The sequence below is a fragment of the Chiloscyllium plagiosum genome, unplaced genomic scaffold, assembly GCF_037043375.1.
Source record: "Chiloscyllium plagiosum isolate Xiang-an unplaced genomic scaffold, Cpla_swu_hap1 HiC_scaffold_17, whole genome shotgun sequence".
Lineage (NCBI taxonomy): Eukaryota > Metazoa > Chordata > Chondrichthyes > Orectolobiformes > Hemiscylliidae > Chiloscyllium > Chiloscyllium plagiosum.
The window spans coordinates 48,787,495-48,808,855 of NW_028270155.1; the positions used below are offsets into that span (position 1 = coordinate 48,787,495).

Consider the following 21,361-nt stretch of genomic DNA (forward strand, 5'->3'; position numbering starts at 1 on the left):
ATGCAATATTTAAAATGTGACCAAACTGAAGTTTTATACAGCTGCAATGTGACTTACCAACTTTTATACTCAATGCCTCAAGCATGTTCTAACCCTTGTTTCTCACCGTATCCACTGATGTCACCACTTTCAGGGAGCTATGGATTTGCATCCTAAGATTTCTCTATATTTCAACGCTCCGAAGGGTCTGTCATTTACCGTATACTTTCCTCTTGTATTTCACTTCCCAAAATGCATCACCGCACACTTCTCTGACTTAAATTTAGTCTGTCATTTCTCCGCCCAACTGATCCTGCTGCGTCCTTTGCAACCTTCCTCATTATCCACAACTCCACCAATTTTCATGTCATCTGTAAACTTACTAACCAGGCACATTCTATTTTCATCCAAATCATTGATATGTATATTACAAACAATAGAGTTCGGAGAACTAATGTGTGCAAAACACCCCTGGTCACAGACCTCCAATCAGAAAAAACACCCCTCCACAAATACTCTCTGCGTCTTCTATGACCAAGCCAATTTTGGAGCCACCTGACCAACTCACTATCAATCCCATCTTCTGTTCAGCCTGACTTGAAGGAACTTATCACATTCTTTAGTGAAGTCCACATAGCCAACATCACTGCCCTACCCTCATCAACTATCTTTGTCACTTCCTCAAAATAACTGATCAAACCTCCTCTGCACAAAGCCATGCTGCCTAATCCTTAAGAGTCCAATCTTTTCCAAATATGAGGAACAAAATTGGTTATTCCCCAGCCTTCTGGGACTTCACCTGTGGCAAAAGAAGGTTTAAAGATATTTGTCAAGTTCCCAGCAATCTCCTCCTTCAGTATTTTGGGACCTTGGGGACTTATCTATGTTAGTTTTTTTTAAGACACCCAACACCACCACCTCCTCAATATCAACATGCCTTGGAATATCAACATACCCCTCCCTCATCTTACCATCATCTACATCCATCTCCATGGAGAATGCAAAGTACTCATTAAGCACCTCACCCACTCAGAGTCATAGACTCATGGAGATATACAGCACAGAAACAGTCTCTTCAGTCCAACTTATCCATGCTGACCAGATATCAGAACTAAATATAGTCCCATTTGCCAGCATTTGGCCCATATCCCTCCAAACCCTTCCAATTCATATGCTCATCTAGATGTCTTATAAATGTTGTAATTGCACCAGCCTCCACCACTTCCTCTGGCAGCTCATTCCACACATGCACCACCCTCTGTGTCAAAACATTGTCATATATGTCCCTTTTAAATCTTTACCCTTCCATCTCAAGCCTATGCCCTCTAGTTTTGGACTCCCCCAACCCAGGGAAAAGACCTTGTCTATTTACTCGACCCATGACCCTCATGATTTTATAAACATCTATAAAGTCACCCCTCAGCCTCCGAAACTCCAGGGAAAATAGCCCCAACATATTCAGCCTCTCCTTATACCTCAAACCCTCCAACCCTGGTAACATCCTTGTAAATCTCTTCTGAACCCTTTCAAGTTTCACAACATTTTTCCTATAGCAGGGAGACCAGGATTGCATGTGTTATTCCAATAGTAGGCTAACCAATGCCCTGTACATCTGCAAAATGACGTGACAACTCCTACACTCAGTGCACTGACCAATAACAGAAAGCATGCCAAATGCATTCTTCACTATCCTATCTACTTGTGACTTCACTTTCAAAGAACTATAAAGCTGCTCTCCAAGATCTCTTTGTTCAGCAACACTCCCCAGAACCTTACCATTGAGTGTATAAGTCCTGCCCTGATTTGCCTTTCCAAAATGCAACACCTCACATTTATCTAAACTAAACTCCATCTGCCATTCCTCGCCCATGGCCCATCTGATCCTGTTGTACTCTGAGGTAACTTTCTTCACTGTCCACTACACTTCCAATTTTGATGTCATCTGCAAACTTATGAACCATACCTTCTATATTCATATATAAATCATTTATATAAAAATGATGAAAAGCAGTGGACCCATCACAGATCCTTGTGGCCGACCGCTGGTCATGGGCCTCAAATCTGAAAAGCAACCCTCCACCACCACTCTCTGTTTTCTACCTTTATGCCAGTTCTGTACCCAAATATCTAGTTCTCCCTATATTCCATGTGATCTAACCTTGCTAACCAGTGTCCCATGAGGAACTTTATTGAATGCCTTACTCAAGTCCACATAGATTACGTCCACTATTCTTCCCTCATCAATCCTCTTTGCTAAATCTTCAAACAACACAATCAAGTTCATAAGACATGATTTCCCACACACAAGGTCATGTTAACAATCCCTAATCAGTCCTTGTCTTTCCAAATACATGAAAATCCTATCCCTCAGGATTCGCTCCAACAACGTGCCCACCACCAATGTTATGCTCACCAGTCGATAGTTACTTGACTTTTCCTTACCACCCTTCTTCAATAGTGGCACCATATTAAATAGTGGCACAACGTTAGCAAACCTCCAGTTTTCCGCCACCTCACCTGTGGCTATCCGATGATACAAATATCTCAGCAAGGGACCCAGCAATCACTTCCCTAGCTTGCCACAGAGTTCTAGGGTACACCTGATCACATCTTGGGGATTTATCCACCTTTATGCATTTTAAGGCATCCGGCACCTCTTCCTCCATTTTCTGCTATTTACTTCCCCACATTCTACATCTTCCATATCCTTCTTCACAGTAAACAATGATGCAAACTACTCAATTAGTATCTCCCCTATCTCCTGCAGTTCCAACATAGGTGGCCATGCTGATCTTTAAGGGGCCCTATTCTCTCCCGAATTACCTTTTTGTCCTTAATATATTTGTAGACTCCTTTTAGTTTCTCCTTATCCCTATTTGCCAAAGTTATCTCATATCCCCTTTTGCCTCCCTGATTTCTCTCTGCAGTATACTCCTACTGCTTGTATCATCTTCTGACAACCACCTGATGAAGGAGCAGCGCTCCAAAAGCTAGTGCTTCCAATTAAACCTGTTGGACTATAACCTGGTGCTGTGTGATTTTTAACTTTATACTCTTCTAGGCATTCTCAGGATTCTGCTACCTATACCTGAAATTTGCTTTCTTCTTATTCTTGACCCAAACCTCAAATTCTCCAGTCATCCAGCATTCCCTACACCTACCAGCCTTGCCCTTCACCCGAACAGGAACACACTGTCTCTGGACTCTCATTATCTCACTTTTGAAGGTTTCCCATTTTCCAGCCATCCCTTTATCGATAAATATCCACCCCCAATCAACTTTTGAAAGTTCTTGCCTAATACTTGGTTTTCCTCCAATTTAGAACTTTAACTTTTTGATCTGGTGTATCTTTTTCCATCATTATTTTAAAATTAATAGAATCATGGTTGCTGGTCCCAAACTGCTCCCCCACTGACACTTGCCCTGCCTTATTTTCCAAGAATAAGTTTTGCACCTTCTCTAGTGGGTACATCTACAAACTGAATCAAAACATTTTCTTGGACACACTTAACAAATTCCTTTTCATCCAAGTCCCAGTCTATGTTTGGAAAGTTAAAAACCCCTACCACAACCACCCTCCTATTCTTACATTCAACTGAGATCTACTTACAAATTTATTTCTCAATTTCTCACTAACCATTGAGCAGGGGGGTCTATAGTACAATCCCAATAAAGTGATCATCCCTTTCTTATCTCTCAGTTCCACCCAAATAACTTCCCTGGATGTATTCCCAGGTATATTCTCCCTCAGTACAGCTGTAATGCTATTCCTTATCAAAAACGCCACTCCTCCTCTCTTGCCCCCCTTTTGATCCTTCCTATAGCATTTATATCCTGGTACATTAAGCTACCAATCTTGTCCATCCCTGAGCCATGTCTCTGTAATGACTATTGTATCCCAGTTTCACGTTCCTAACCATGCCCTGAGTTCATCTGCCTTCCCTGTTAGGCCTCTTGTATTGAAATAAGTTGTTCTTGCCTGCCTATCTGTTTGACTTACTCTTTTTGCCAATGGTATCAGCCTCAGACTGATCACTTTCCTCACTATCGCCCTGGGTCCCTCCATTATAAATCCTCCTGAGCAGCTCTAAAAAATCTCCCACCAGTATATTTGCCTGCTTCCAATTCAGGTGCAATCTTCTCTCCTTATACGGGTCACTTCTACCCCAGAAGACATTCCATTGGTCCAAAAATGTGAACTACCTGTTGAACTATAACCTGATGTTGTGTGATTTTTAACTTTGTCCATCCTAGTCTAATACCAGCACCTCCACATCTTGGTGAAAGAGAGAAAACAAGATTCTTGTTTTAATTAATAAGACACTTCTACTTGAATGTTTGGTTTTAGTACAGAATGTTGGTCTGAATTTCTGGTTGCTATAATGTCATTGGTATGATGGTGCTAAAGCAGCCAGCTTAAGTTTAGCACCGAGAAACTGATTCAACGTAGGCCTGGATTTCCCAATGACCAGATAGTTGCTTCTTCAGTACAGATGGGAGTTGTACATTGGGATCCTGTGGAATCCCAAACACAACAGTCTCTGAGGGAATTGCCAGGAATGGATGATTCCTATGGGCAACTCTTGACACCTGGAACCTTAAAAAAGCATCTTTCAATCCCTTATGTAACAACTTGTATTTATCTCTAAACAGTTATTCCAAACAGAATTATTACTAATTCCTTCATACGTAACACCTCTCTTTGATTCTTTCAATGCATTAACAGTTATTAAAATTCTGCAGTTATTAAGTCAAGCACAAACTACCAAAAAGTTCTGCAGCAAACTTAATACAAACAAAGACCAACTTAAGTGATAATCTATTACCTTCTAATCCTGCTCCTCAAACAAGTTTCAAAACTTTTACTTAAGATGACCTCTTCAAAATAAACTCAGTTGAAACTGAAATTATGTTTTGGCTCTCGAGCCCAGCTTGGTCTCCTCAGAGGCTGCTCAGCTTCTGAACATGCCGTTATAACATACCCTTTGTTTAACATTAGAGTGAACAGGCAATGTCTGGAGATGAGAGTCTGAGAATATGGAAAGGACATTGAAAGAAATGATGTTAATTTTCAATTGATGGAAGTGGTGTGAATTTCTCATTGCTCTTATACTCTGTAATTTGGAGGTGATTGTGGAACAGTGGGAATGCCAAATATGGATACGATAGCTTAGCTTCTAAGGTTTTGCTTTGATGTGCAAAGATGGAGATCAAAAATTGTAGTTTAGAAACATCAGTTCCACTCTGGGTGGATGGAGTAGGGCTGTGGAAATCACAGCATCTGAGAAACCTAGCAAACTTAGACAGTGTAGACAGAGATTGCCAAATTTTATGACAAGACTTTATTGCATTGCATTTCCTTTCTTTCCCAGATGACAACCAGCCAAGAGTCTGTCAATTTTTGGATAGGAAGGCATATGGTGGAAAGCCGTAGCCATGGAGAAAGAGTCAGATGAGACTAGCGACAGGGGGTTGGAGATTGAAGAAACCACGAGTAAGGTGGAAATGACATGGAGTCTGAACAGATCATGGAAAAGGAGGGGTATCAGATTCTGGGGAGCTGGGCTATTTCATGCGAAAAGAAATAGATTTTATTCAACAAGTAAGCAGAAGAATGCATTGTCCTTAGGTGCCCACAAGCAGTGCTGGAAGGCCCCAGCTCAAATCCCCTCAGCTGTCGATTTCTACAAGAGAAGCACAGCAGGTGCTACGTCTGTTACAATTTGAGGCAAACAGCCTCAGAGGATATCCTCTCAAGGGTATGTTTAACCATTCACCTCCCAACTCACTACATTTGAAACTGAAAAGGGACCAACGTTTACAGGATTGGGCCTCCGATATTTAAAAAGTTAATGTCTCCCTGCTACTACCCTTCCGCCAACTCTTCCAGCCATCATGCATCAGAGGGAGGAACATAGGAACAGGAATATCCCATTCAACACATTGGCCTGCCCAGCTATTCATTTAGACCTTGGCTTATCTTTGGCCTCAATGTCACTTTCCTGCATGATCTCCATTTTGCTTGTCAACTCCTGTCTTGTACCTGCTCAGTCACTGAGCTTCCACAACTCCTTGGGATAGAGACCTAATGTCCAGAAACAACACATTATCCTCTGACATTGCTGCCACCTACAATCAGACCCGACTATCAGACATATATTTCCCTGCCCACCCTTATCTGCGTTCCGCAGATACCATTCCTTCTATGACTCCTTCGTTAGGTCCATGAGTCCACCAACCCACCCTTCACCTCCGGCACCTTCCCTTGCAGCCACAATAGATGTAAAGCCAGCACCCACATCTCCCCCCTCACCTTCATCCAAGGCCTCAAAGGATCATTTCACATCCGGCTGAGATTTTCCTGCGCATCCAAACACCTCATCTACTGTGTCCATTGCTTTCAATGTAGGCTCCTGGGGAGACAGGACATCAACTTGCATAACGTTTCAGGGTACATCTCCGGAACACATGCACCAAACAACCCCACCATTCTGTGGCCAATCACTTCAACAAGCCTTCCCACTCCGCAAAGGACATGCAAGCCCTGGGCCTCCTCCACTGCCAAATTCAAGCCGTCAATGACTGGAGGAAGAATGCCTTATCTTCTGTCTTCAGACCCTTCAACCACACAGCATCAACAACGACATCACTAGTTTCCAAATTTCCCCTCACCCCACGTCATCCCAGATCCAATCCTCCAACTAGACACCATCCTCTTGACCTGTCCCACCTGTCCATCTTCCTGTCAACCTTCCACTCCAACCTCCCCACCAAACTATCACAATCACTCCCCACCTGCATCTATCTATCGCCTTCCCATCTACCATCCCCCTCCCCAGCCTCACCCCCACACTCCTATTTATCTCTCAGCACACTTTCCCAGTACCTCCCAACTCCTGATGAAGGGCTTTTGCCTGAAACGTTGATTCTCCTGCTACTCGGATGCTGCCTGACCTGCTGTGCTTTTCCAGCACCACACTTTTGGATGCAAATTATTATAAAGTCTTACCACTTGTTTAATGAAGAAAATCCTCTTTGTCTCAGTCTCAAATGGCCTACCACTTATCCTGAGATAATATCACCTAATTCTGCAGTCATGAATACCTCCTGACTCATGACGGAAGTATCCTTTCTACATCCATGTTGTTATACACTGTAAGTATTTTATACGTTTCAATTAGGTCTCCTCTGATTTTTCGAAACTCTAGAAAAAACAGGGCCAGTTTCCTCTATTTCTCCTAATAAGATAAACCTTCAATCCCAAGTATTAATCTGAAGAATCTATTTAACTCCTACTTTAGTATATCCTTCCTTCAATAGGGACTCTGTACATAATACACAAGGTGCAATCTCACCCAGGATCTATACAACAGTCACACAGCATCTTTACTTCTGTACTCAAATACCCTTGGAATGATTGCCAGCATACTGTTTTGATTGTAGCTGATATTATTACTGGACAAATATAACGCCAAACTGCAATTTGACTTGATAGATCATATTTCATTTTGATTTTTATTTAACATGGTGGTCTTTTTTTGAAATACAAGCAGACACTGCTGCAGATTTGGTTTTAACAATGAAACAGAAATTTATTACACAAAAAGATAAAATGGAATATAGTAACTTATTTACAAACAATACAATTTAGAAGATTTTGAAATAATATATGGTAACATACAATCCTGCTTATTCCAATGCCATCATGTTATAGTAGTTGAGAAGAAAACATTCCTTTCTTAATCTGATCCACAGATTTGGCTTCAGTGTTTCAGTTAGTTCCTGGTCTTACGAGTGCCCTAGCCTATATCCTGATTTGTCACTGTTAGAGGTAGTTAGAATATTTAGATTAAATTGTTATTATTCTGTAGCTGTGAACAAGTTTCCAGACAAGCATTGTACCAGATGCATCTTGTGCATCTGTAAGTTCGTGTCAATTGGAATCTGTAGGCAAATCTTGTACACACTCAAAGCTAATGTTAATAAAATATTGCAGAGAGGCCTTGAAATCAGAAGGGGTTGAAAAACAGGGAGATGACAGATACTGCGAGGGAATGGGGCAAAGCCATACCAGGCCACAATAACATTAAATGATCCCAGATTGAGTAAAGTACACATTAATAACATTAACTATGATTAGAATAGATGTCTGTTTCTTCTGTTAGTATGAAGCAAGATTAGAATTTAGATAATGAAGTGGCATAAGGGGCAGCACAGTGGCTCAGTGGTTAGCACTGCCAGTCTCACAGTGCCAGAAACCTGGATTCAAGTCCAGCCTCTGTCGACTGTCTCTGTGGAGTTTGCATATTCTCTCTGTGTCTGCGAGGGTTTCCTCTGGGTGCTCTGGTTTCCTCCCACAATCCAAAGATGTACAGATTAGATAGATTGGCTGTGATAAATTGCCCATAGTATTCAGGGACCTGTAGGTTAGGGGCATTAGGGTGGGGGTATAGGTCTGGGTGGGGTTACTCTTTGAAGGGTCAGAGTGAACTTGTTGGACCAAATGATCTGTTTCCATACTGTAGGGATTCTATGAAATAAGGTACCAAAATGGTGTAAGAATACTGAATCTCTCAGTTTTACTCCAGTTAGACTGGAGTGATACTCTCCTGGTCTTTTTTGCCTGAATCAACAATCATAAGCAATCTTGCCTCTAAGTTGTGTGGGTACACACACTTGCAGCTGCTTCATGCATCTGTGCACGGCGATCAATGTGCCAACGTCATTTCCAACATTGACTTCAAGTCCCGGAAGTTGGTCCTTGGAGGTTGACACAGAGGAAGATTAATGTGATTGATGGTTGTAAGTTTGTACTCAGTCTCCTGGGCTCAATAATTAGAAGTTACCCCAACATTCACACAACTGAGTTTAGTCTTTCTCAGTATTAAACATCCCTCTCAGAACTCTAACCAGATACTTCGTCCCTTCAGAAATACTGATTAGTTAATCATTAAACGCCCTCATACGCATATAAATCCACATCAAAACCCAAACTCTAGAACAAATTATATAAAAACATATATAAATTGCACAACTTGTACCACAATACTATTTACCTTCCTCGTTGCTTATAGTACCTGCATGCTACTTGCATGCCCAGCTTCTCACTGTTTAATAAATGTTCTGCCTTTCTGATCATCCTAATATCACAAGAGCAGTGATTTTATTTACTTACTTCCTGCAATGGATCTTACCAAGAGCCTTCTGAGTATACACTGATTCTCCTTTTGTCTATACTCCAAGTAATATCCTCAAAAACCACTACAAACTTGTTCTTTCATAAATCCATATTGACTCTGCCCAACTCTGCCCGTCTTTTTCTAAAAATCCAGTTATCATGTCCTTTATGAAAAGATTTCCCGATTATTGACAACAAACAGGCAAGTCTGTAGTTTTCCACACTCTCTCTCTTCCTCCTTCCTCAAATAGCGGAGTTACATTTTAATTTGAAATCAGGAGGACCCTTTCCATAATCTACAGTAAATCAAAACACAATCATCATTGTATCCACTATTTCTGTAGCTACTTTGGCCAGACTCTGGAATGAAGACCATCTGGTCCAGAATATTTATCAGGTCTCAGTTTAGCTAATTTTTAATCTACAATCTCAATACTGATACCAATTATTTAAGTTCCTCAATTACACTTGTCTCCTTTTGGTGAACTTTCCCAATACACCATTCCACTAAGTTACGCTTCCCCTCATTTTGCTTTACATTTATGTTGGCTACGATTACTTCATTTATTATTTTCATGTTTTGACTCATCAGTTACTGAAACGTTTGAGGATTAGTTTCAAAAACTACATTTGTTGCTTGCCTTTGTACCAAGTGATAAAATTGAATGTGGCTATTTAAGGAAACAGTTCCAGATATTTTATTTGTAACTTTTTATTTATAGTTTTAAAAAATTTCCTAGAGCCAGGGTGCTGTTGCTTTAATGCAAAGTGAAGAGATTGCTGTGTAGTCCACATTTGAAAGCCTGACCTCAATTGAATGTCTGCTGACATTTCACAGCATGAAATTTGGAATTAATCTAAACATAACTTCTAGATCATCTTGAACGTTGTAATGAAAAATACTTCCATAATTACTAAGCACAAAATGCCAACGGGTAGAGAAAGAACAACGAATGGGCTTTAAATTATGAACAAGCGGAAACTAACTAGTCTTCAAAGAAGTATGATCTGACAGTATTGATCTTGTGTGTGCAGCCTGGTGCAAATTAAGGAAAGACTGGAGGAATCCATGACTTTCATGTGCAACATGCTGCAGGGTGTACTTCTAGACTTGCAGAACACTTTGGTGAATATGGCAATCTCGGAAACTTATGCAACAATAAGATATTAAGAGGGACTTCTAAGTGTAGTCATTACTTAATTGTAACTGTTTCCTTAAGATTCACTTAACAGCTCAGGGCTTTCAAAAATTTAACTGGGACTGTTTGATCTGTTGACATACAAACCATCAAACAAATAAAGAGCACATGCTCAGCACTAAGTACTGCACAGCATATTCCTGGAACTTTTTTCCTATGTTAGTAATAGTATGGGTATATTAATCCAGTCACATCACAGCCAATATAAGAAGATGATTCCAGCGTATAGATGGTGGACAGTCAATGCACAAACAGTGAGAGGTAAGCCATCTTGTAGAATCTGAGGACAAATTAGTAAAAATGGAATTCTTTAACAACTGACAGTGGATATTTTTAAGTAGGTTGTCCTTTCTCCTTTTATCTGTTCATGAAGTTATAATTCTCCTCCCTTTGCAAAAATGAGAAATGTGCAAAAGTTTTAAATCCCAATTATTTCTTTAATGGGTTCTGGAAATCGGCGCATTCTTTCTGATAGAAAAAGAGTATTTAATAAATTTCTGACAAGTGCTGTCACCACTACCAATTAGTTTTCCCTGCTATCTATCTGGTCTGGACACTTTATCAGCTGATAGGTCTCATAGAGGCAAAGGTCTTGATAATATCAGAGAGGGAAATGAGGGAAAACTGCACACTGAGCCAGGAGTATGATTTATCAATCCTTTAAGTACTTCATGATTGAATAACAGAATACATGCCATGGCACAAATTTAAAACAATTGCACTGAGTGACTTATGTATCTGATTTTACAATGTGTATCTATGTTTTATTTATACATTAAATTCTACATTAAATGATTGTTCCAATCTTTTCTGTTTTAAAATGTATTGGGTTTTTTTTTCTAGCCATTCTGTCACAGCGGACCATGCAATTTTGCTCATTATTTCTCCAGCGCAGCAGTTAACTATATTTTAATAACAGTGATGGTTTGATATGTGTTTTGAAAATATGTCAAAATTGAGCCAGTACTTCAGCTTCTTGCACATTTGCACCAAACATTAATGCAAACAGCAAAACATTTAGGAACCTTACATTATCACAGTCTAAATTACGAAACGGATCAATCCGTGATTTTGTAATATTGTGAAACATGGCAATGTCTTCTTGATCATTTCACAGTGTATTAATTGTATTTACTGTGGGGTATTGCAGCTTCACGTTTCTCAAGAAGCTGTTTATAGTCTGAACATGTTACAACAACCTGTGTCTTGTGCGTTTGGCAGGTTAATTTATATTGGTCTTGTTTTTCAAAGAAAGAAATACATTTTCCCTGTTACTTTATTGCTCTCAAGTGGTGTATTGTGCAATAGCAGCTACAAGAACATAGCATTATAAAGAACAGATGCCATGCTGAGCGGACATTTTCTACCTCCATCATCCTAAGATCACAGTGGAGCTTGAGATAAATCAACCACAAGTGCATATTTTAAACATACACCATCTTCACCTTTAATATATAAATTGCTGTCAAACATAGGAAAGATCCAGAAAGTATCTATCTTTTTATTTTACAAAAAACGAAGTCTGACTGAAATCCTATGTCTACAATGGCTGTGAAAATAAAATGATACTGAATAATATTTTCATTCATGTAAATGTTAATGTTTTTCCACTGTCCATAATGTAATTTTAGATTAATGGCCAATTGCTACAGTTTTGCTTTTAGTGAATAGAATTAATACACAGAAATGCAATAAATGAAAAGATGAGCAGATTAAAATAGGCAATATTTAGACTGAGTACATTATACATACATAAATTGTTCACAAATGCAGTTAATATCTCCTACAATAAATAGTAATGCAACTGAGATTGGACAGCATCACAACGAATTCCTGCCTGTCTTCAAGCAGAACAGCCCATATCCCAGGGAAACCATATCAGCAGTGCTCACATCATTCTCTGTCTGTGCTGATCTGCTGCCAAAGTTACAGCAAGAACTCTGCAGCAATCCCTTCGAAGGTCAATGCTCAAATCAAATCTCTGAAAGATGTCCTGAAACTTATGGAAATGCTGGGCTCTGTCAGGTTACTGGGATTGATCTCCTATGCTGTGGATTTAGTTCCACGGCTGCTTTGATGGCTAGTCTCACCGTTACAGTGTTAAAATTCTGAATATAACTCTGCTAAGTCAGTTAGATCTCCTTGGACCATTTAAATATGCAAATATTCAAATGTTAAACCAAGTGGATGATCCACATTAATTTCCTTCACATTAATAATAACAAACTGCTGTTGTAGCTATGCCATGCTTGACATTAAGGTCTATACTGATCAATGGTAAAGTTAAAGACTAGCATTGTCACATCAGTAGCAACCTGGTGACTGCAGCCTGAACTTGTATCACAGGCTATGTTTGTGAGCTTGTGTGATATTTGTAAGCGAGGTACAATTATTCATTATTTTGCATTACAAGACATCTTGCATTTGTATAGCAGCTTTAACATGGAAAAGTATTCGACTGAGTTTTGCAGAAGCAGGAGGAAAGCGCCAATAAATGATCAATAATTTATAACATTCTACATTTACAAGTAAATAATACATTAAAATTCTTCTACTATCAAGTTACGCAACAATTCCCAGTGGTAAAATAACCACAGTTGTTGTACTTAGTTGCAACCGCAGGAGGTGCAACACTTGCGCCCACACCTCCCCCCTCACTTCTCTCCAAGGCCCCAAGGGAAACTTCCATATCCGCCACAGATTCACCTGCACCTCCACCCACATCATCTACTGCATCCGCTGCAGCCGGTGTGGCCTCCTCTATATTGGGGAGACAGGCCGCCTACTTGCGGAGCGATTCAGAGAGCACCTCTGGGCCACCCGGACGAACCAACCCAACCAACCTGTGGCACAGCATTTCAACTCCCCCTCCCACTCCACCGAGGATATGCAGGTCATTGGACTCATCCACCGCCAAACCACAACAACCCGACGGTCGGAGGAGGAGCGTCTTATCTTCCGACTGGGAACCCTCCAACCGCAGGGGATGAACTTGGACTTCACCAGTTTCTTCATCCCCCCTCCCCCCACCTTGTCTCAGCCGGATCCTTCCAGCCCGGCACCGCCTTCCTGACCTGCAGTCTTCTTCTTGACCTCTCCGCCTCCATCCTACTCCGACCTATCACCCTCACCTTGACCTCTTTCCACCTATCACATTTCCAACTCCCCTCCTCCAAGTCCCTCCTCCCTACCTTTTATCTTCTCCTGCTGAACACTCTCTGCTCATTCCTGAAGAAGGGCCTGTGCCCGAAACGTCGAATCTCCTGTTCCCTGGATGCTGCCTGACCTGCTGTGCTGTTCCAGCAATAAAGTTTCAACTTTGATCTCCAGCATCTGCAGACCTCACTTTCTCCTCGTACTTAGTTTTAATGCCAGTGTGAATCACAATGCCCCCAATTTTGTAAATGTGGTAATAGCACCATTTATCAGCATTCACTGTTACCACCCTGTGAAATCAGCAGGTAGTTCTGATGGCCACAACTGCACAGTTAGTGCAGAAATTCATACATTACTGTCAGTGATTCCCTGTTCCTCTACAAGGTTTATTGTTGAAATTGAAAGTACTTGATTTTACTGAAATAACTACTTTTGCACAGTTCATTTTGCGATAAGAAAGTCTTTCACAATGCTCTGCCTTGTTAAATGACATTTAAGGATTCACAAACATATAAAACAGGACCAGAAGTAGACCATCTGTCTCCTTGAGCTTGCACAGCTCACCATTCCATAAGATCACAACTGATCTTTTTGATTTCAATTCCACGTTCCCGTCTACCCTTTTATTCTCCTGTCTAACAAGAATCTACCTACCACTGCCTTTAAAATATTTAATAATGCAGTGAGTTACAAATTTGCACAATGGTCTGAGGAGAAAAAGGACTGTTACCTCTGCCCTGAAAAGGCAACCCATTATTTGAAAATGGTGCCATGTAGTTCTGGACTGACCCACAAGGTAAAACATCCTTTCCACATCCGCTTTAGTCAAACCCATTCAAGATCTTATACACTTCAATCAAGTCTAACTCTTATAATCTTACTCTTCTAAAGTCCAGTAGAAATAAGCTAAGTCAACCACCCAGCCAATCTTTATGTCATCTGCAGACTTACTTATCTCTCCTGTAATTTCTTCTAAATCATTTATATGTATCACAAACAGTAGGAGAACTAGCACTGATCCCTAGCCATGCTACTGGATACCAGTCACCAGTCACATACACACAGCCTTCTGTCTCCTATCACTAAGCTAATTTTGGATCTAACTTACCAAGTTACCTTGGATCCTATGTGTTTTTATGTTTTTTATCGGGTTCATCTAGGACCTTGTCAAAGGCTTTACTGAAATCTATTTAATTACATTAACTGCCCTATCCTAATCTACCCACCTGATCACCTAATCAAAAAATGTCAGACCTCCACTGATAAAATCATGATGACTATCTCTGACCAAACCTTTCCAAATGGAGATTAATTCTCTCCTTCAGAACTTTCTCTATGAGTTTCCCATACAATGATGAGTCCCACTGGTCTCCCGTTCTCTGGCTTTTCTCTCCCACCCTTCTTGAAAAGTGCAACTATATTAGCTTGGGTCCGCCCCCTGTGCTTTGGGTCAGAGCCCTTGTACTATCCTCCCTCGTGTCCTACAGCAGAATGAATAGACATCATCTGGACCTAGGATTTGACCACTTTTAACATGCTAAAACTTCCAACATCTCACCATTCCCTATATCAATGTGCTCAAGAACCTCATGGTCCCTTCCTTGAATTCTGTACCTCCGTTCCCCTCCCCCAAAGTGAAGACAGATGTAAAGTACTGGTTTAACAACTTGCAACCTCCTTTTGTCCTATTCACAACAAACTTCTCTACTTGTCTTGGTATTATCTACAAATTTTCTACCTTATCTTTACTTCCCTCATCTAATTCAGTGATGTAAATGGGAAAAAGTTGATGACTAGCACAGACCCCCTTGGGACAACAGTCTCAACATCCTGCTCATCAAAGACCCTTTGATGTCAATGCTCTGTTTTCTGCCAGCTAGCCAATCTGCTGTCCATACTGTTAGCTTGCTCTGTACATCTTGAGCTTTTGTTTTCCACAATACTCTTTGATGAGCACATTACCAAATCATGTTTACAAGCTCCCCTTTCTCCAAAGTGCATGTTAGTCCTTCAAAGAATTCCACTAAATTGGTTAAACATGACATACTTTGGCAAAAGTATAATTTTGTTTTCTGGATATAAGTTTGCTCACTGAGCTGGAAGGTTCATTTTCAGACATTTCGTCACCATACTAGGTAACATCTTCAGTGAACCTCCAGATGAAGCACTGCTGATGTTATTCCCTGTGGTGATGTCATTTCCTATGGCAATGTCATTTCCTGTTTTTCTCAGGGGGTGGTAAATGGGGACCAACTCAATGTGTTTGTTGATAGTGTTCCGGTTAGAATGCCATGCTTCTAGGAATTCTTGTACGTGTCTCTGTTTGGCTTGTCCTCGGATGGATGTGCAGTCCCAGTTGAAGTGGTGTCCTTCTTTATCTGTATGTAAGAATACTAGTACATAGTATTTTGTAAATTACATTAGTTTTGCTTGTTGTCTTATGTTATTTACAAAATACCATGCAAGACTGTAACAAACACTACATTGGACAAACAGGCGGAAAACTAGCCAACAGGGTACATAAACACCAACTAGCCACAAAACGACATGACCCTCTCTCACCAGTATCCTTACATACAGATAAAGGAAGGGCACCACTTTAACTGGGACAACAAATCCATCCTAGAACAATCCAAACAGACACGCACGAGAATTCCTAGAAGCATGGCATTCCAACCGGAACTCTATCAACAAACACATTGAGTTGGACCCCATCTACCACTCCCTGAGAAAAAGAACAGGAAATAATATCACCAACCCAAAGAAACCCAAATATATAAATAGAAAGCAGGAATCATCAGCAGTGCTTCGTCTGGAGGCTCACTGAAGATGTTATGTAGTATGGTGACGAAATGTCTGAAAATGAACATTCCATCCCAGTGAGCAAACCTATATCCAGAACCTCAACCTGAGCTACAAATCTTCTCAAAACTCACTAATTTTGTTTTCTGATTACCTTGAGTTCTTCCTCAGTGTCTCTCAGTGATCTCTTTAATGATCAAATCTAGCACATTTCCTATGACAAATGTCAAGGCAATTGGCCTTGGTTTCCTGTGTTCTGCCTCCCTTTACTTGAATAGAAGGGTAATACTTGCTACTTTAAATTCTGTGGAACCTTTCCTGCATTGAGGGAATTTTAGAAATTTAACACCAATCAATCTACAAACTCATAGTCACATGTTTGAAGACCCAAGGGTGAAGTCCACCTGGACCTTGAGACCTCTCAATCTGAAGCTTCTTCAGTTTGTTTAGAACAACTCCCTGGTGACTGTATTTTCTCTCTCTCCTGTATACCCTAATTTACAGCTAACGTAGGATCTTTTTAATAGTTACCGTTATGCAACAATATTTGTTTATCTCTGTACTATTTTCTTAGCAACTGTTAACACCCCATTCTCTCTCTCTAGAAGTTTAATACTCCTTTAATTTACTATTTTCCTTTATAAAGTACCCGTAAAATACCTTGAAACGTATGTTTGTATTCTTTGCTAACTTTCTCTCGTTTCTGATTGTTTTCCTCCTGATTCATTTTCTGCCATTCTTTATATTCTGATTACTTCACTCTGTATGTAGCTTGAAGTCACCATTGATTTTTGCCATCCCGTTTTCGCAAGCACCCAAGATTTCTACTCGAATACTTTGCCCAACATTGTTGTTACTGTTACTTAGACAGTGACTTCCATATCCTACTATTTCTCATCTCTACCCAAACTGATGCTACAACCTGATCTCCCTAAACCAAAGTCATCTCTAACTAATGTTTAAATGCAATCTTTGATTAACAGTGCTACCACTCCACCTTTACCCAGCTTCCCATTCTTCTGGAAGGCACTATACCCCTCAATATTTGCAACCCAATCTTGTCACTGCAGCTATGTCTCCAGAATAGATATCTGATTGTGTTTATTTAGTTCAATGTATGCCATCAATTCATTGTTTTTGTTATGATTGCTATGCACATTCAATTACAAAGCCTTTAAATTTGTCTTTTTGTTATCTTAGTTTATTCCTCTGTTTTTTCTCTGTCCCTTTACACCCCTTCTCTGACACCAATTTCTCACACTATTTTCCTCCCTTGCCTCAATATATCACATTTTCACACATTTGATCAATTTCCCTATTATTTGATTTATTATTCTTTCTACTTCCCTAGTAACGTAGTATTCAAACTTTGCACGTCATGATTACTGCAGAAAAACTCTGGCCCAGGAAAAAAAAACTAATTATATATTTAAGGACCAGCAGGTTACTCCATTATAGTTTTAAAAAATTAAAATAAACAATTTTATTTAAAGTTTCTTTACAGTACACATTCTTCTTAATTTTGCAACTGTGTCCCAATCTTTTCACTTTCTGCTCTGCAAAAAGGATAATCGGTGCATTTTCCTTCTTGCAGCCTATGAGAATTCTTCAATGCATTTACTACCATAGCCGGCTGGATGCTATCACTGTCAGACACTGAACATCTCCATGTACTGCCACTGTAACAAAATTAATGCTCACAAACATGAAATCCACACCACCGAGACTGCTCGATTTTTGTGACCAGATTTCTTCTAGGCTAGCATCAAGTATTGTCATTTCACACTGATGGGAAAATCCAGGCCATTTAAAACAATATATTTTTAATCAACCTGCTGGGACCTATTATGATGCACTTTCAAGGCAGAGAGTACTTGAACCCAAACCCCATTGCCATTAACCAAAAATGTGGCCTGTTAAACCCTTACACACCAGAAGGTGGTGCTATTAACCATTTCCCAACTCTCAGCACAGTAAGGAACTGGTGAAGAAATTATGTACAGTATATCCCCTTCCCAGACTACTGCTCCTCTGCTGTGAATTAACTCCAGTTCTGAAATAACAGCATCATAATTAGTTTTTCTGTATTTCTGTGCTCAGGCTGGCTTTCACATCTGACAATACTGATTTCTGACTCTCAGTGGCGGGTTCCCAGGACACTGGTCCAAAAGTATAACACAAAACTGTTCCTCATTGATGGAGCTAAAGTCTTGGTCATTTCTCTATCCTAACTTCCATTAGCCATGATGGTTTATTCATTCTCTTGAGTGGATTGAAAAATAAAGTGCACCTACCAATTGTCAAATCGCTGTGCAAGCAATTTCCAGCATCTTTCCTGCTGTTTCTTAGAGCTGATGGACTTCATCTGTCAGGATAAAGTACTTAAAGTCAACATGCTGTATTCAACCATGGACAAACAATGATCAAACTGTTTTTATCCAGGATTTCGTAAAGACATTCCTAGTAAAATTCAAGAAAGTTTCAAAATATTTTCTGATTTCCCCCTTCAAAAGACAGGAAGTTTTGGGAAGCCCCTTTAGTTTAAAGTAGTGCTCAACTAATGGAAAAAGAGGTAATGTAGTTCATAGATGAGGTCAACCAGATAGGTATTGATACAACATGAACTAGGTCCAATAATAGAAAGCAGCACCTCCAAATGTTGACGTGAACTTCAGTACCATAAGATCCAGTTCGACCAACATTCTTTATCTGTCCCATTCTGATCATTGAGAAACAAGGAAAGCATTGAAGCATTGGAAATGAGCTGGAAGCCTGATTCCTATAATGGAATTCTCCAATCTCAGAGGCAACAGGTCCTGAGGTGGAAATGAAAATGGAAATGAGACAGGGTGTGGCATCTCCGAACCCCATCACCTTCCTGCCTCCACCAGAATGACATCCTGGGTGGGAAGGCCCAAGCCCCACCGCCATTGAGGCCTTTAAGTGGTCATTAAGCCCTGCTTAAGGGCTTGATCCTGTCTGGGCTGTGATTATCTCAGCTTCAGACAGAACCAAAAATAACGTGCACCTATCAAAATGGAAAACTAATGTTGCTAAGCTGTCAGTTGAATGGGGGTAATAGTTTGCAATAATCTAGATGTAGTGAATGTATATATTATCGAGGGGTGACCAATCAGATCCAGCCACCTGATTTTCTTCCAATCCCCAAGATCATCCCTCTCCTCCTATAACTCCCAACCTGAAAGATCAACGTGTTGTGTAAGAAGGTAATGGTTCTGGAAGAATTAATGTTGAAGTGCATTCACTTCACCCAATTTGATGATGTAAGACAGTCTTTGGTTAGAGAATTGGGCAGACTAACATGAGGTCCTTGCAAACTGAGAGGTGTCATCTCTGGCTTCTGATGTTGTAATTATGCCGCACCAGTTTAATGTTATTTGTTCCTGTTGCTATAGTGCAATAATCTATGCCTAATTACTTTTGACATATGTCTGTTTTGTTAAGACTCCCTCGTGGCTTAACTTCTTCCAATGAAGGTTAAATTCAGCTAACCAGCAAAACGGGAGTGCATTATTTCTTTCTCAAGTTTTATATTGTATTAAGTGCCAATATTGTAGTCCTGTAGCAGTCTTTGAGCACTTCTGGCCAATCAAAATGGTGAGCTCCACCACTATAAATTAAACAGGCCTTAGATACAGCGCAAGGAGAACAACCAGGCAGCAGCTGAGTAGGCAGTATTCAGGCTCGTTGTCTGTATTTTTCTTTTTCTTTTGCCTTCTTCCCCTTCTCTTTTTTCCCTCAAACGTAAAGAGAGCTCTTCGGCAGGAGGTGGCTTCGATGGGCTCTGGAGGCGGTGTTTTCAGAGGCAGCCTAGCTGCCCTGATGGTTGGTCGGCCTGTGAAGCCTGGAGCAGGTCTCTCACTTCCACGTGGAGTAGGCCCCTGATGGTGGTAATGGTGTGGGCCTGTGAAGCCTGGAGCAGGTCTCTCACTTCCACGTGGAGTAGGCCTCTGGTGGCGGTAATGGTGTGGGCTTGGGAAGCCCGGAGTGGGTCTCTGGTGTTGGTATGCTGTAGCAGGGAAGAAGGAAATGTTGGATTCTGTATAAGTTTTTAAAAGTTTTATTCTGTGAATGGCGCTCATATACGAACAATGGTACTTTTCACTGTATTTTACATTGAATGCATGTGACAAAAAAGGATTCTCATCAAATTGATGGCAGCAAACTTTCTCAACCATAGCCCTCAATCATTAGTATCCACAAAATCACAGAATTATTAAGATGCAGAAAGAGGCCATTTGGCTCATCATGTCTGCACTGGCTCTACTATCTAGTTCCAATGTCCTGCCTTTTCCCCAGATCACCACACACCAGTTTTATCCAAATAACCATCCAATGCACTTAATGCCACAACTGAATCCACATTTCAGGCAGTGCATTCTATACTTTACCTACTCCCCGGGTGAAAAAGTTTTTTACTCACATTACTCTTGTTTCTTTTAGACATGACTGCATATGTCCCTTTGTGTTCTTTTTCCATTTACAGCTTCTCCCTATCTACTCTATAATTATTTTGAAAACCTTTATCAAATCCCTTCTCTGCCTTTTCACCAAATAAAACAGTTCCGATTTATTCCATCTATCCTCATAACCGAAGATTCTCCTTCCTGGAACCGTACTTGTAAATCACTCTGCACTCTCTCCAATGCAGTCATATCTTCCTATGATGTGACTCCCACAACTGTTCAAAATGTTCCAGCTGAGGTCTAAAAATTGTCTTATACAGTTTCCATCTCCCTCTTTGCTCTTGTACTCTGTGCCCCTCCTAATAAAACAGAGGATGCTGTATGCTGTATTTTACCAGATTTGCTGGATTAATTGGTATTTTAGCTCTTATGCTGAGTATCAAGTCCAATTTTTACCACGCATCTTTCCCAGAACAATTCGGCACATACAGCAGATCCCAGAATTGACCAGTGTCTCTGGTGTAGTGACACGTTTAAAAAAATATTGTGCACCCAGACAAACAGTGTCAGTCCAGAGCTGTCTGCATGGTTCTTGATGTCTGCCCCAGAAATGGCAGCCA

General features: G+C 40.4%; 1 long non-coding RNA gene across 1 annotated transcript in view; it reads right to left on the reverse strand.

Moving 5' to 3' along the window:
- LOC148147329 (uncharacterized) overlaps positions 1-21,361 on the reverse strand; it is a 71,791-nt gene that overhangs the window by 32,692 nt on the left and 17,738 nt on the right. The window contains exon 2 of the long non-coding RNA XR_015759876.1: positions 18,609-18,679. This is a non-coding gene — a long non-coding RNA (uncharacterized LOC148147329). The remainder of the gene's footprint in view (positions 1-18,608; positions 18,680-21,361) is intronic.